The sequence below is a fragment of the Akebia trifoliata genome, chromosome 11 (assembly GCF_017979445.1).
Source record: "Akebia trifoliata isolate Shusen 1 chromosome 11, ASM1797944v1, whole genome shotgun sequence".
Taxonomy (NCBI): Eukaryota; Viridiplantae; Streptophyta; class Magnoliopsida; order Ranunculales; family Lardizabalaceae; genus Akebia; species Akebia trifoliata.
The window spans coordinates 6471861-6487943 of record NC_141385.1 but is presented as its reverse complement, the minus strand read 5'-3'; the positions used below and the strand labels follow the sequence as shown (position 1 = coordinate 6487943).

General features: G+C 33.1%; 1 long non-coding RNA gene across 1 annotated transcript; it reads left to right on the top strand.

Annotated features, from left to right (window-relative positions):
* Nucleotides 1–12634: 12634 nt before the first annotated feature.
* Nucleotides 12635–15239, top strand: LOC147390608 (uncharacterized). The gene is made up of 2 exons (XR_015170266.1): nt 12635–14736; nt 14816–15239. It is a non-coding gene; the product is annotated as an uncharacterized LOC147390608 (long non-coding RNA).
* Nucleotides 15240–16083: the final 844 nt, after the last annotated feature.

Sequence of the window (16083 nt, the reverse complement as noted above, 5' to 3'; positions counted from 1 at the left end):
TTCTTTTTCATGATCATTTGAGGTGGTAGAAGAAGCATGAGACCCAATAGCAAACTTATGAACATGGCAAAGGTATAGACTTTGCAGAGAATCACATACGTCTGATTATCCATATTTTCAAGCATTTTCGTAGCATCACCTGGATATTTGAAAATCCCACGGCTGACAACATTAGATATCGAAAACCCAATTGCATATTCTGTCTTTTGGGTCATCCTCGGATTGTTTGCTGTGATCGATACTTGGATTTCATCAGCTTCAATATCACCCATTGATCTTAATGTGGAGATATGAGAAAAATATGTACTAAGGAATGATGAGTAGTTGGAATCCCTGCGGAGCCTAAGTGACTGTCTGATACAGCTTTTAAACGCAGATTTTACTGCGTCTGCATTGAGAATCTGAGTTTTCCTCCCAAATCACCGTTTGTTAAAGTTTTAAAAATCTGCGTTACGAATTTTTAACAGTGTTTTAATGCAGTTTTGAGAAGCTCCTGAAATGAGTTTTTTTTTTTTTTTTTCTCACAGAGTAACTCAAAAACTCATTGACGTGGCAGGTGCAAGAACCGTATATTTTTTCTGTTGGGATACACAACTGCACATGCTTTATGTTGTTGTGAAATTGAGTATCTCGAGGGAAAAATCTACCGTTCTTACAAGGTACACTACAGTTTAGAAATCGAATTTTGATGACCCACGGCCATTGAAAATTTTTATGTTCCCCAATTGGATGGCTCAGAGCCATCAACTTTCTCCCATTCTCCATTAATTTGATGATTTCATTCCATCAAAAAAAAAAATTTGACAATGAAGATTTTGAGGCCTTAGGCTGTCAAATATAGGTTATTTTCACATTATGTGAGTTCACCTTTTTTTTTTTTTTTCTCTTAATGCAATTTGCTTAGTTAGCAAAAAAAAAAAAAAAAATGTAGGTTTTGATGTGAATGAACGAGTGTAGATCTAGTCTACCTTAGCTATACGAAGACGACAACAACGTTGTAACCTTCAAAAACAACATTACAAGAGGCGAGGTGTCAAAAGAAAGAGATAGAGTAATTCTAGCTTGATTGTGGAGAAGAACATGCATGTGGGTTCTACACTTAAGTTTGAAGGGTATTGTTATAATTTAGAGCAAGTAATAGAGAATGTTATTTAAACACATTTGACTGATTTGGTAAAATATTTTAATTTCAAAAATAACAAAGTACTATTTTCAAAATTAAAATTAGGGACAATGATCTCAAAGACCTATTTTTTGAAAATATATATCAAAAAGTCCCTTCTAAAAAACTATGAACTCCTTAGTACCCAATTCATCAAATATTAGCCTAAAAAGTATTTTTGAAGCGAAAATACCATAATTACCTTTTCAATGATTTTTTAAGTTTAAAGAAACATGTTTATTTGAGAATATTTGAGCTACTCTTATATTTTATAATAACATGCCCCTTAATTATGGTCATCTCTTATAGATCAATAATAAAAAATAAAAAAAAATCTTGTATCACTTACCAAAACTAGTAATCTTTAAATCACATAGATGATGATGACTATACCGATGATGATGGAGATGAGTATGATCATCATGAAACTGATTTGGTCTACGTATATTAGATTTATTAAAATACATAAATAATTTTAAAACTTGACTTGAATGTTAATCGAATTGATTTAACTCAAAAATTAGCAAGTCGATACAAATGACTCAAATAAAATATTTATTTTTTATTTTTTACAAAAATATTAATAACTAAATAAATTGGTCCAAGTTTCTTGTTTGACTCCCTATATTTTTAGATCAAACACTTTGTAAAATTGTTAAAAGGGTATTTCAGGTATTTTTCTTCAAAAAATTCATAATAGACTAATATTTTATTAAGTTGGACTTAAATGGTTCGTATTCTTTACTATGGGACTATTTGGTATATATTCTCAATAAAGACTCCTTTAAATTCATTCTCCCTTAAAATTAACAATCAACTATTTTGTAAATTTTTCAATTTTTAGTGCATGCTTGGGCAAAACAGCTCCATTTTTAACTCCATTACATATGTTATAGAGGAATTCAAACAATTCTTATGTATTATATATTTATTTTTAAATGTAGAATAATCTCAAACCATCCATGGTAGTAAAAGAAATGGCAAAATAAATCGATTTTAGATAGCCATCGGTTACAACCCAACTATTTTGATTCCTATCAATTTGGTCTCATTTTAGACTTGACTTTAATAAAGTATGTATAAAAGGAACTGCAACAACCCTAAGGAGTGTTCTACTTGCACCCACAATTTATACTCTATGCACCTACTATTTGTACCTCCCTAAGATCCTTGTGGTCTCAACAACTACCACCCCAATCGAACTTTTTTTTGTATACTCTTTGCACCAACCAAACCTCATTCATTCATCTCTCTCTCTCTCTCTCTCTCTCTCTCTCTTTCTCTCTTCCAACCTTTACCCTACTCTATAATTCCTCTTCTTCTTTTTCTTCTCATTTTCACAAGGTCTCGATGAGAGTTTTAACGAGGATTTCATAATACAAAAAGCAATAACTTTAGATCTTAAAATGTAGGCTATAAATAATCATGCAAACCTCAACTCTTGATCTAAAGGTTATTAGGAATTGGGCAAAAAAAAAAAAAAAAAAAATTTCAAATGAAGCTTCATTCAATTAGTTAGTACCAAATACTATAATATAGTGTTGGTAAGTAGCTACCGAATCAATTCAGAAAGATTTGGTATATTACCTAGTATATCAAATTTGGTAAGATATTATTGAATCCTTTCAAATAGATTCAAATAAGATTTTACTGTGTTAAAATGAAAAATTTTAACAAATTTTTAACAAACAAAAAATTTGACATGATAATGCACAAAAGCATAGGTATTTTTCTTCGGGATACACAAGGAAAAAAATTTTGTTTCTACTCACATGCCTCGTTAAGAGCATCAAATTTTATAGCTTAAGTTTATCATTAGTCTTCTAAGAGTCGTGATAAATTGCAGCTCTAAAATAGTTGATTTTAAAGTGAGTGCGGCGAGGAGGTTTTTTTGTTTTTTTGTTTTTTTTTTGGGTGAATTTGATCATCTGAGATATATTGTATTTCAATTGTATTTTTATATGGGTGCATAGAGTCTTGCGCGATAAACCGGTTACTCAATGACGAAGCTTCCTCGAATGTGAACGTGACCGTTGATCCCAGAACATGTGAAATTTCTTCCTTGATTGTGACCGCCACTACTGAAGCGATCCCAAAACTTGGCACTCTAGGCTTGAGTTTGGACTTTAGCTCTTAATGACTACATCATGCGACCCTGCCTGGGTGCTTCCTCATGCACAGATTTCGTTCTTATTGAAACTATCAGCGTCAAAAGAGTATTTTGAAGTTGTCACATCGGAAGTCATTATTCATAAATTTAATATATGAAATAGTAAGCCGGAATGATTTTTTCCGACTATAAAAAAAAGAGTCATGCTAATCTAACTATCCCACATGACATACTCAATCCACTCCCTAATGTGGGGTGTGCTAAAGCCATAGATTTTCTCTCATCGGAAAACGCAATTGCACAGATTTATGAGATGTGCAGTTATATATCCTGAGACATAAAATTCTATTGTTCTGGCACACGCCATGTAAGGGGAGTCGATTGAGTATGTCACTTGAGGGAGCATATTATCATCACTCATAAAGAGAGGACTAATGATGCTTAATGAAAAAAGTGTTAAAAATGAAGGAAACACAATAGAGTTCTACTTCCTTAATGATGCTTGCCAATAGTTGTTGTGTTTTTAGCCATTGTTTCTTGTTTGTTCTTTTGGTGTGTAAGGTTTATATAGAATTTAGTTGTAAGTACTATTTTCAAAATTAAAATTAGGGACAGACCTCAAAGACCTATTTTTTGAAACTATATATCAAAAAGTCCATTTTAAATATTTTTGAACTCTTTAATACCCAATATATCAAATATTAGCCTAAAAAGTATTTTTGAAGCGAGAATACCATAATTACCTTTTCAATGATTTTTCATGTTTAAAGAAACATGTTTATTTGAGAATATTTGAGCTATTCTTATATTTTATAATGACATGCCCCTTAATTATGGTCATCTCTTATAGATCAATAATAAATAATAAAAAATAAAAAATAAAAAATCTTGTATCACTTACCAAAACTAGTAATCTTTAAATCGCATAGATGATGATGACTATACCGATGATGATGGAGATGAGTATGATCATCATGAAACTGATTTGGTCTACGTATATTAGATTTATTAAAATACATAAATAATTTTAAAACTTGACTTGAATGTTAATCGAATTGATTTAAATATTAGCAAGTCGATAAAAATGACTCAAATAAAATTATATTGAATTTAAGAAATAAAATATTTATTTTTTATTTTTTACAAAAATATTGATAACTAAATAAATTGGTCCAAGTTTCTTGTTTGACTCCCTATATTTTTAGATCAAATACTTTGTAAAATTGTTAAAAGGGTATTTCAGGTATTTTTCTTCAAAAATCCTTAATAAACTAATATTTTATTAAGTGGGACTTAAATGGTTCTTATTCTTTACTATGGGACTATTCGGTACATATTCTCAATAAAGATTCCTTTAAAGTCATTCTTCCTTAAAATTAACTAACTATTTTGTAAAATTTTCAATTTTTAGGGCATGCTTGGGCAAAACAGCTCCATTTTTAACTCCATTACATATGTTATATAGGAATTCAAACAAATATTATGTTTTATATATTTATTTTTAAATGTAGAATAATCTTAAACCATCCATGGTATTAAAAGAAATGGCAAAATAAATCGATTTTAGATAGCCACTAAAGACAACCCAACTATTCTGATTCCTATCAGTTTGGTCCCATTTTAGACTTGACTTTAATCAGGTATGTAAAAAAAAAACTACAACAACCCTAAGGGGTGTTCTACTTGCACCCACAATTTATACTCTTTGCACCTACTTACTATTTGTACCTCCCTACGATCCTTGTGGTCTCAACACACCTACCACCCCAATCGAACTTTTTTTTGTATACTCTTTGCACCAACCAAACCTCATTCGTTCATCTTTCTCTCTCTCTCTCTACATGAAAATTATAAAAATTGACAGGAAAATTTGACGAATCAAGACCCATGAATTTTAGTAATCAAATTTCGACGGCCCATGATCATCAAAATTTTTTACATCCCCTAATTCGTCGGCTTAGAACAGTCAAATTTCTCTTACCCTCAATTAACTTGACAGTTTCGATGCGTCAAAAAAAAATTGACAATGAAAAATTTAGCGCCTTGGTCTGTTGAATTTTAAGAAATTTGACGCCTTGGACGGTCGAATATGGCATTTTTCATGTTCTCTCTCTCTCTCTCTCTCTCTCTCTTCCAACCTTTACCCTACTCTATAATTCCTCTTCTTCTTTTTCGTCTAATTTTCACAAGGTCTCGATGAGAGTTTTAACGAGGATTTCATAATACAAAAAGCAATAACTTTAGATCTTAAAATGTAGGCTATAAATAATCATGGAAACCTCAACTCTTGATCTAAAGGTTATTAGGAATTTGGCAAAAAAAAAAAAAAATTCAAATGAAGCTTCATTCAATAAGTTAGTACCAAATACTATAATAAAGTGTTGGTAAGTAGCTACCGAATCAATTCAGAAAGATTTGGTATCTTACCTAATATATCAAATTTGGTAAGATATTATTGAATCCTTTCAAATAGATTCAAATATGATTTTATTGAGTTAAAATGAAAAATTTTAACAAATTTTTAACAAACAAAAATTTTGACATGATAGTACACAAAAGCATAGGTCTTTTTCTTCAGGATACACAAGGAAAAAAATTTATGGTTCTATTCACATGCCTCGTTAAGAGCATCAATTTTACAGCTTAAGTTTATCATTAGTCTTTTAAGAGTCGTGATAAATTGAAGCTCTAAAATAGGTGATTTTAAAGTGAGTGCGGCAGGGAGGTTTATTTTATTTTATTTTGGGTGAATTTGATCATCTGAGATATATTGTATTTCAATTGTATTTTTAAATGGGTGCATAGAGTCCTGCACGATGAATCGGTTACTCAAAAACGAAGCTTCCTCGAATGTGAACGTGACCGTTGATCCCAGAACATATGAAATTTCTTCCTTGATTGTGAGAAGCGATCCAAAAACTCGCCTCTTTAATTTTGACTCTTTAGTTTGGACTCTAAATAGATTCCAAAATATCTATGGCTTGAGTTTGGACTTTAGCTCTTAATGACTATTGCGGGGGGATCGATTTGCTGTGTCCTTATGATAGAATTGTTTGATGCCTCCCTCATATAAATTCAAATTTTGCTTTAACAAACCATTACAGAGCTTAGATCACCCCCTCATCGACCTGTATACAAAGATTATATGGTGATTGATAGGCTTAGTTTGATTATAGTAAAACTAAATAGAGTAATGATTTTTTGACTCCCCCACGTGCCATACTTTTCCAACTATAAAGAAAGAGTCATGCTAATCTAACTATCCTCACGTGGCATACTCAATCCACTCCTTAATTTGGGGTGTGCTAAAATCATAGATTCCTTTCATCAGAAAACACAATTGCACGTGGCATACTCAATCCACTCCTTAATTTGGGGTGTGCTAAAATCATAGATTCCTTTCATCAGAAAACACAATTGAACAGATTTATGGGGATGTGCAGTTGTACATCCCGAGACATAAAATCCTATGGTTCTGGCACACCCTATGTAAGGGGAGTCAATTGAGTATGTCACTTGGGGGAGCATATTATCATCACTCATAAAGAAAGGACTAAGAGTTGGTGGTCCCTTAACAGTCTACGACACTGCTTGGATGCTTCCTCATGCAAAGATTTCGTCTTTCTTGTCTCTCATCTTAGGATAACGCTACCTTCCTACTGTCTGAATTGAAACTATACCAACATTGCGTGTCATTATAAATCTATATATATATTTACAAATAAATAACGTTGGTTCCATGCCCACTTAGCCTTCTCTCATTCTACCTCACCTAACCTTCTTGAGTACTATTTCCGACATTAATGGGTGATATTGGAATTGATGACATGATGCAACTATCATCATCAATCTCAATCTCTGCTACTTCTGCAGCGAACGACGATGATGATGATCTGATGTTAATCCAAAAGACATCATTTGTGATAGGGTTTTCAACATCTAATGTCGCCAGTCGTGGGATCTTCAAACATCCAGGTGATGGTCCAAAAATGATTGAAAATATGGATAATCAGACGTATGTAATTCTCTGCAAGGTCTACACCTTTGCTATGTTCATAAGCTTGGTATTGGGTCTGATGCTGCTTCTACTTCTCCCCCAAATGATGAAGAAGAATTGCACTTTTATAATGGGGAAGAAGTTGATGATGTGGTTTCCAGTATTATTTGTGATTAGTGCTTATGCACTTGGCACCTATATCCATCTTATGTTTACCTAATTAATCATCATCTCTATGTTGTATGTTGTTGGTGCTACTAGAAGGAGCAGTATCTTAAATAAAAAAAGTAGATTGAATATATCCCGAGGAGTGTAGATCTATGGTTCCCGAACTTGTCGCATCAGGGGTGTGGTAAGTCGGATAGATTATCACGACTCTATGGAGTATTTATTGTTGTGTCTGTTGTTGAGTATTTTGGGCCTCCTCAAAATGTTCATTAATATTTGGTGATTGTGTTTAATTATGCTTTATATTTAGCTTCTCAATAGTAAATAATGAAGTGGCTTTGTTTTATATATATTTATAGGGATTGCATATGTTTCAAATTACTTTTGTGACCAAGTCTCGAGATTCATAGGAACAATATCATAACCATGCATGCAAATTGTATTACCAAACCTACACTTTTGAGCAATTTTGGCATTTCTTTTTTTTTTAATATCATATTAACAAAGTTTGGATTCAGTAATTTGGATAAATTCCTATCTTGTTTTTGACATTTGACATTTGAGAGACATCTGTTTGACATATGGTGTAGATGCAAAAGCAATAAGAGTGAAAATATTTCTCTCCTGCCCAACATGAAAAAAACAAAATTTCTTGTTTAGATCACTTTGTGACGTACAAAAATATGATCCACTACCACAATGTTGTAGAGGATGAAATTCTATGAATTTTAAATTTTTATTAAAAAAGTTAATTTTCATGGTCAATTTTTAATTTTAATTTTTGTACTTGGTAGCCGTCCATTTTCAACAATTTATATCAAGCTCAAAAAACTGGTTTTTTAACTATATTTTCTTGACCATGAGATTTTATATGAAATCTAAATGATAATCCGTGTGGGTCCCATGACTTTTTGAAAATTTGAAATCTTGAAATAAACCTCTAACAAACCATCACTGAAAAAATAAACCTTGTGAACAGTCGAATCACAAGGACTGGTTAGCATCCCATTTAAGATTTGAAAAAATTGGAAGAATTTTGTGACTATTCTATACTTAATTAGGCCTACCTGAGTCAACTCATGTTTATATCCTGAGGATTTTTGTAACCATGTCAAGAAGATACCCATTAGGAAGATCTGATGTGCTCGACTGCACTGGCAGACTCATAAGTACTCGGTTCTCACTCCTCAACAACTTAGACCTAAAACTTGACGAGTCAACTCAAAATTTGGACTAGTCAATTCAACTCAACTCATCTCAGACTAAAATGTAAAAAATGTAAATGTATCGAATCGAAAAAAAAAAACATCTAATTATCACAATGTTTTTACTGGTTTTTGATCCGTGTGATTGGTCGTTTTTAACTTAAGCACCCAAAAAAGTATAAGAATAGCCCTAGAATCAACGGCTACAAACCATTGATGAAGATGTGCTTCAATCTCGCCGCAGGTGCATGCTACAAGCTAAACAGACGACTTGACTTTTACAGACAAAGTCAAGTCGTCGCTGCTTTATTTTGATGCAGAAATGATCCCACGCTTCTATCATTCATGTGGGTATTTGTTGGTTGATCAAAGTATCATAAAAAATCGTACCCTTCCATCTAGTGATCCGTTGCAACGGTTGAATCAAACGTTAGTATTATAAGTTCAGTGATTGATAAAGACTTCAATTATGTACTAAACATTCTTTCTTTCTGCGAAACAATTCGATATCATTCATACTTGATTGGGTGTTGAAATCAATACATGTCATGTTCCCATTAAAGCTTTACGTGAATGTGACAAGTTGGATGTGGGATTTCCAATGTCCTTTGAGCCTTATTTTCTCCTTTGCGCCCTTTTTTTTTTTTACGTGCCTACTGAAATTTCTTGTGCGCTTCCTTTGATGATAAATGATCACTCCATCCGTCGTTGTGTTTACCATTATCATCATTAAATAGGGTTCAAGAAGATGACTAATTTCGAAAAGAAAAGAAAAATAAATAAATTAGTTCATTTAAATCATTTTTCTTTAATCTATAAAAGATAATCAAGGTCAAGGGGCATGCCATCAAATTTTAAAACATAGAGGTATCTTAAATATTCAAAAAAATGTGGACCTCTCAAGCAGATCAATTGATGTTTTAAGTGGTTGAAAGGATATTTGTAGACATCTAGGATTTTATATAAAAATATCTTCACTCATCCTTCTTAGACTTTTCGATACATATTTTCAAAAAACAAGTTCTTATCATCATTGTCTCTTTTTTCTTCTCCCGATATCATCTAATTTCCTTATAAGAGGCATGACTGAAGTTTTAAAATCTCATCATTTAGACATGGGTGTACTTTGTCTTTTCTCTAAACAAAATTTGATGGAATCGTCTTCACATTATGACAAGTGATTTTTCGTATTTAATTCACATTCTTATTTTTTCATTAATTAATATTTCAAATACGTACCTCCTTGAATATACCACATGTAATCCAACGAAGAGTGTTTCTTCAAAATTTGAAAGTGGGTTAATTGCTTCAAAGTTTTTTCCGAACGAGGGTGGAGGGTTAAAACGCCCACATCTCAAATCAGGTCCACTAAATGCACTTTAAAAAAATAAGGTAAATTACACTTTAACCCTTATAATTTGGTATAATTCCATTTTAACCCCTTAACATTTTGATTATTGCACTTACCTAACCTTTTGGTTTTCACTTATGTGTTAAAATTCAGATGTTATTTTACCCTCTAATCTTATATTATTTTTTATTAAAAAAAATAAATTTTAAAATAATAATTAAAATGTCGCAGTCTAATCATTTCCTGAACTCATTTTTTCACAGGCATATTTTTGTTTATAAAAAAAAAAAATTACATTTTAAAAATGCGAAAATGATCTTTATAAAAAGAATTTAACTCTAAAGTTGATTGAAATTTGATGGAAGGGGGTAAGTGAACCCCTTGGATAATTGTACAAGAGCTAAGGGCTATTTTCAAAACATTAGGGGTTAAAATGGAATTATGCCAACTGTAGGGGTTAAAGTGTAATTTACCCAAAAAAAATAGATTCTTTTGAGAGATAGCATCCGATTCTTCTAGGGTAAATCTGGTCAGATTCTCATGGGATCAATGTTGGTTCAGTCCGATCCAATCCGAATATCCGATCCAATAGGAACGATGTGGAATATGGCGGGGCCGTTTTCAAGTAAAAATTCCAGCTTTGGGGTGATCCATTCATGTCAACGGTAATAACAAACAAATAAAGAAGGTGGGCAAGCCAAGGTCGTCTCTGGATCTGGAAATTGCAAACCCAAATTACTAAGAAGGAAGACGATTGCGTCGATAGAAAAGAAGAAAAAAAAAACCCTAATCCTAACTCTAATTTGAAATGTAAACATCTTTTATTTATTTATTTGTCTTATTTGGATGGTTTTCTAGGTTATGCGGTTGCTGAAGGAAGACCTGTAAGAGAGCGTCGTCTTCCTTGTTGTGATATTAGTATTGGTTGGTTCCTGTAAGTTCACCTCATTTGTATCTTGACATACATATTTTCTGCTATAAACTAATACAGACCATTCAAGGCCTTAACTTAGTTTTCAAAAGGGGACTTTGGTTGTGTTTCTCTGAGAAAAGGAATATATATATATATATAAATAGGGAAAAGGTTGCATGGACTGAGGGCCATGCAAAGTATGGATATCCACATATGGGCATGGACTACCCCATTGGTCCAAATGACAACTCAGCCCTCTTGTTTGTGGTTTTGATTGGATTTGGAAAAAAAATCCCAAAGGAAAAGTATTTTTTTTAGAGTCAGATTTTAAATTTAAAAATGGACAGCCATTGAATTCCTAGATTTAGAATTTAAATCCAATGTTGAAAAAAATAGCTTTTTTCAATTCTGTTTTTTTGAGAATTCTTAGAATTTCATGCTCTATATACAATCCGATGATGTATTTGGATATCACGTTGACTGAAGGTCCATGGAAATAGATGGTCTTTCAGTCCATATAACCTCATCTCAATCTGAAACTTCTAAATCCATCAAAAGTGATTTCCAAATTAGTGACAAGAATTGGCAAAAAATTGACAGTCCACATTCTAAATCACTTTTAATGGGGTTAGAACTTTCAGATTGGACTGATTTTTTTTTCAGATGATCTTTCCATCATAGAGATCATCCTCACAAAAAATCAGCTCAATCCGAAATTTCTAACCCATATTTTGAAAATTTATAGATGTTACATTGTTTTTACATATGTTCATATGGCCCTTGAACCTGACCCTATATATATATATATATATATATATATATATATATAGGGTCCCGTTCGGCACCCTAAGTTTTACCACACACTTTAACAAACGCGTTTTGTCTTACATGGGTTAGAAGTTTCGGAATGAGCTGATTTTTGGTGAGGATGATCTCTATGGTGAGGAGATCATCCTCACCAAAAATCAGCTCATTCCAAAACTTCTAACCCCATCAAAATTGATTTACAAAAAATGGACGGTCCACAATTTTTCAACGTGTAAACATGGGGCTAAACATTTCGGAAGGGGCTGATTTTTGGGGAGGATGATCTTCTAATCATAGAGATCATCCTCACCAAAAATCAGCTCATTCCAAAACTTCTAACCCATGTAGGACAAAAAACGTTTGTTAAAGTGTGTGGTAAAACTTAGGGTGCTGAACATTTCCCATATATATATATATATATATATATATGGGTCACGTTCCTAAGACTCATATTGAGACTCACATTGCGACACACCGTTTTGTCTTATATGGGCAAAAATGTTTGGAATGAGCTGATTTTTTGTGAGGATGATCTCTATGATGAGGGGATCATCCTGGCAAAAAATCATCCCATTCCAAAACTTCTAACCCCATCAAAATTGATTTACAAAAATTGGACGGTCTATAATTTTTCAACAAAAATTGGACGGTCTAGAAGTTTCATAATGAGCTGATTTTTGGCAAGGATGATCTCCTCACCATAGAGATCATCCTCACAAAAAATAAGCCCATTCCAAATATTTTTGCCCATATAAGACAAAACGGTGTGTCGCAATGTGAGTCCCAATATGAGTCTTAGGAACGCTGTTCTATATATATATATATATATATATATATATATATATATATATATATATATGGGTCGCGTTCCTACGACCCTCATTACGACCCCCATCGCGACACACGAATTAAATCGTCCGATTAACGACAGATCTACGGTTCAGATTGTTTTAACTTTACAAACGATTGTTTACAAATGAAATTTCGTTATTTGCAACTAACTCCCCGTAAACAAACAATTCGAGTTCAGCTCCTCATCTCAACTTTGTCTTCTTCGCTCTAACCTCTGCGTTCGAAGCCCGCTCTAACCTCTGCGTTCGAAGCCATTTTCTACAGATTCCTCATCTCATCTTCCTCGATCTCTCTCTGTTTCTTTTTCGGGTCTTCCTCTTTGACAGAGATCAGAGATCAGATCTGACTTCATCTTCTTTCCTTCCTCGTCTTCTTCCTTCCTCAAGGAAGGATCAGATCTTACTTCATTTCTTTACTGTAAACGAAGGTCACGGTCTTCCTCATCTCTCTCTCTCTCTCTCTCTCTTTGCAAAGAAACGGAGAGCTCGATAGAAGAAATCCTAAGATAAGAAATCACAAACCCTTAATTAGTTTTTTTTTTTTTTTTTAATTTCATGTTCTACTGAGTTTTATGTATGGATTTTGACGAATCATCGAAAACAAAGATTCTTGCTTTTAGAGTTCACATCTTGAAGTGCTGAGGTTGAATTGGGTGATACAGCAGGGTAGTTGGAGTCTAACAGAAACTGTTTAGATTCTGAAAGCTGTAGACTCAAATTATTCTCGAATGTTGGGTGTAAATTATTCCTATTTTCAGATTTCCATTTTCCCTGTATAAATGCCAAATATGGGTATGAATCATAAATGTCAGTGTAGCAAACTAGTTCAGGATTTGATGCCACTTATTTAAGAATGAAAGACAACTCTACTCTGTGTATTTTGTGGATTACTTACACTTGCATCCAATGTACTTAAAATTTTATCTTGGGAACCTGTTCAAGTTGAGAATGGCCACTGCTCCAACTTCTCTGTAATATAACTAACTAATTAGTTGTTGTATTTATCTTCCTCATTTTTTTAATGGAAATTAAAGAGAGAAAAAAAATTATCAATTACTTAAAAAAATTGGAGAGAGTAAATCATGTAGATAAGGCTTTCTCATGAACATACCAGTGTTAAGTAGTTCAAGTCTTGATAGTATTGGTAATTTGCTTCAATGCTATTAGGCCTCTGCTATTAAAGAATTATCTTAGGAAGTGTGCCATAGGATGCTTGGCAATAGTTAATCATCATGTTCAAGATTGTGGTTTGTTTGTGGCTTGGAATTTTGTTGGCTTGTTCATATGCAATTCTAGTGCACCACTGACAAACATGGATAAGTGTAGAAGGTGATACCTGCGATTGGCATTGTCTAGGATCAAGCTAGGACATCAAAGTGTCCCAAATATCCATTGTCTACTTTCCTTATCTAATAAAGGGGATATTATTATTTTCATTAACCTTTTAGAAAAGTAAATTACTTGCTGTTTGGAATGTTGATCATAGAATTTGTTGATGTGAGTAAGATTATAACAACTTCACCGAACAAATATTTTTAAGGAACTACTTCTCAAGCACAAAATGAAACCATTTTGTTGTAATGCGCTTTTAAGTAGTCTTTGTTTTTTCACATATTGATAGTAATAGTAAATACATAGCTGGAAAGGGAAGAATAAAAAGAAAACTCATTAATGGTTGAGAATGGCATAGAGTCTGTGTGGTGAATTGATACCTCTTGTTGCTGCATGGTGGACTGTTATTGGACAGGAACTTTCTAGTTTCTATATGGATTGATGCCCAGGTGGTAGAATTCATGGGATTTAAATGCTGGCCTCTTTCCTTTTGGCTCAATTCATGCACTTTGCCATTTTTTGTTACCCACAATGAGATTGCCATATATTGAAATGTGTTATATTGAAAACTAAATTGCTATATACAAAGTCTATATTGCCATATATGTTTTACAGTCTTAGAAATGTTGCAAGTAGAATTTCTCTATCCAGAAAGATGTTAGTGGTGGAAAATATTTGAATTACAAGGTCATAGTAAGTATAAGAATTAAGAAACATATTGCATGGGAAATAAATATCTGAAGTTTTGATTTATGCAGGTCTCCTGATATGGCTGCCATGCATCAAGATACATCAGAGGACTGTGAAGTGGTTGGTGAGAAACTGAATGAAATTTTTGGGGTATGACACTAGATTGTGTAAAATTCAGTACCTAATGGATATGGATTGCCGAATAATCCTTATATTCTTTCAATCACAGATCGTAGATTCTACTCCAATGATGACAGAAGTGGTGGCTGAAGTGTGTGACATTGTTGTAGAACGTGGGGGGTCATCTTCCTGGAGTTGGCATAGTTGCTATTTTGAAGAAGCTAGGAAGAATTGATTCAAAGCAGGGAAGTGGGGTTTATCAACACTATCGACTTTTCATAAATTATTTGCATAACAGCGTATGGGAGGTGCTTGGGAGTGACTTTCCTCCTTTCAAACTCACAGGTCCGGTTCAGATTGGAGGTTCATAAAACATATTTCAGTGTTGTGGGAAATGCCTTGGACTGGACATGCTACTTCTCTTCTTAGTATTTCTAACTCATGAAGGGCTTGATTCTAATCCACAAAGTTGTAAATGAATGTAACATGTCAGATATAATGTGCTCTTTGCAGTAAGGCTTTTTTTTGGAAAACTAGTTGGTGAACTTGATTAATTACTCTTTGTTGTTCAAGCTGAATGGTTTCATTTTTTGTAATTTTCTAATCGCTCCAAAATCTGATTTTTTAATAATCCGGCGTAGATTTCTAAATATTTGATGGCATATTTGTTTAATTGGATGGGAGTGATAAGACCCAAAGACATGCCCCTCAACTAATGATATGTCTCATTATAGAGTTGAATTGTGAAATCGATTTGTGTTGCTGAATCCAATGCGAAATTGGTTAACATTGTTATATTTTTGTTTAAAGAAAGAAGCATCAATAATATAATAGAGAAGTCAAAAGAGATTGAGCACAACATAATATGCCTACAAATGCCACAGATCTAATGGATTGGGAGTATGTTGCTATAGGTCCTCCCTACAATGTGGTTTGATTGGCCCAAGATGACCCTATTGAATGTCCTCCACATTTTTTCTTAAATAACATTGCCTCCTAGAACATGGAACCCTTTTTTTCATAAGATATGTATATGAAATAGAAGTCAACAGAAAGTCCAAAGGAACGAAAGCAGGCTTCTTCATCTCCTTCAAGCCCCAACCATGAAATCTTTCACTTCAGGCATTTCCTCATGTTGTTCATAATTTGAAATTCAAGAATAGTAAGTATAGCCAAATGCATGAAGTGGCAGCTCGAACCACTCCTCGACCCTCGGTATTGGACTAAATGGAGCTCCTCGGCACCACCTACAAAGAAATAATGTAACTTATTATATACAGTTAGTAACGAACAATGGCTGTATTGTTCATCGGCAGATCGACAACGCACAAAAATTAGATGTTCTAAAAGAAATGTGGTCACATTTTCTTAATTTTT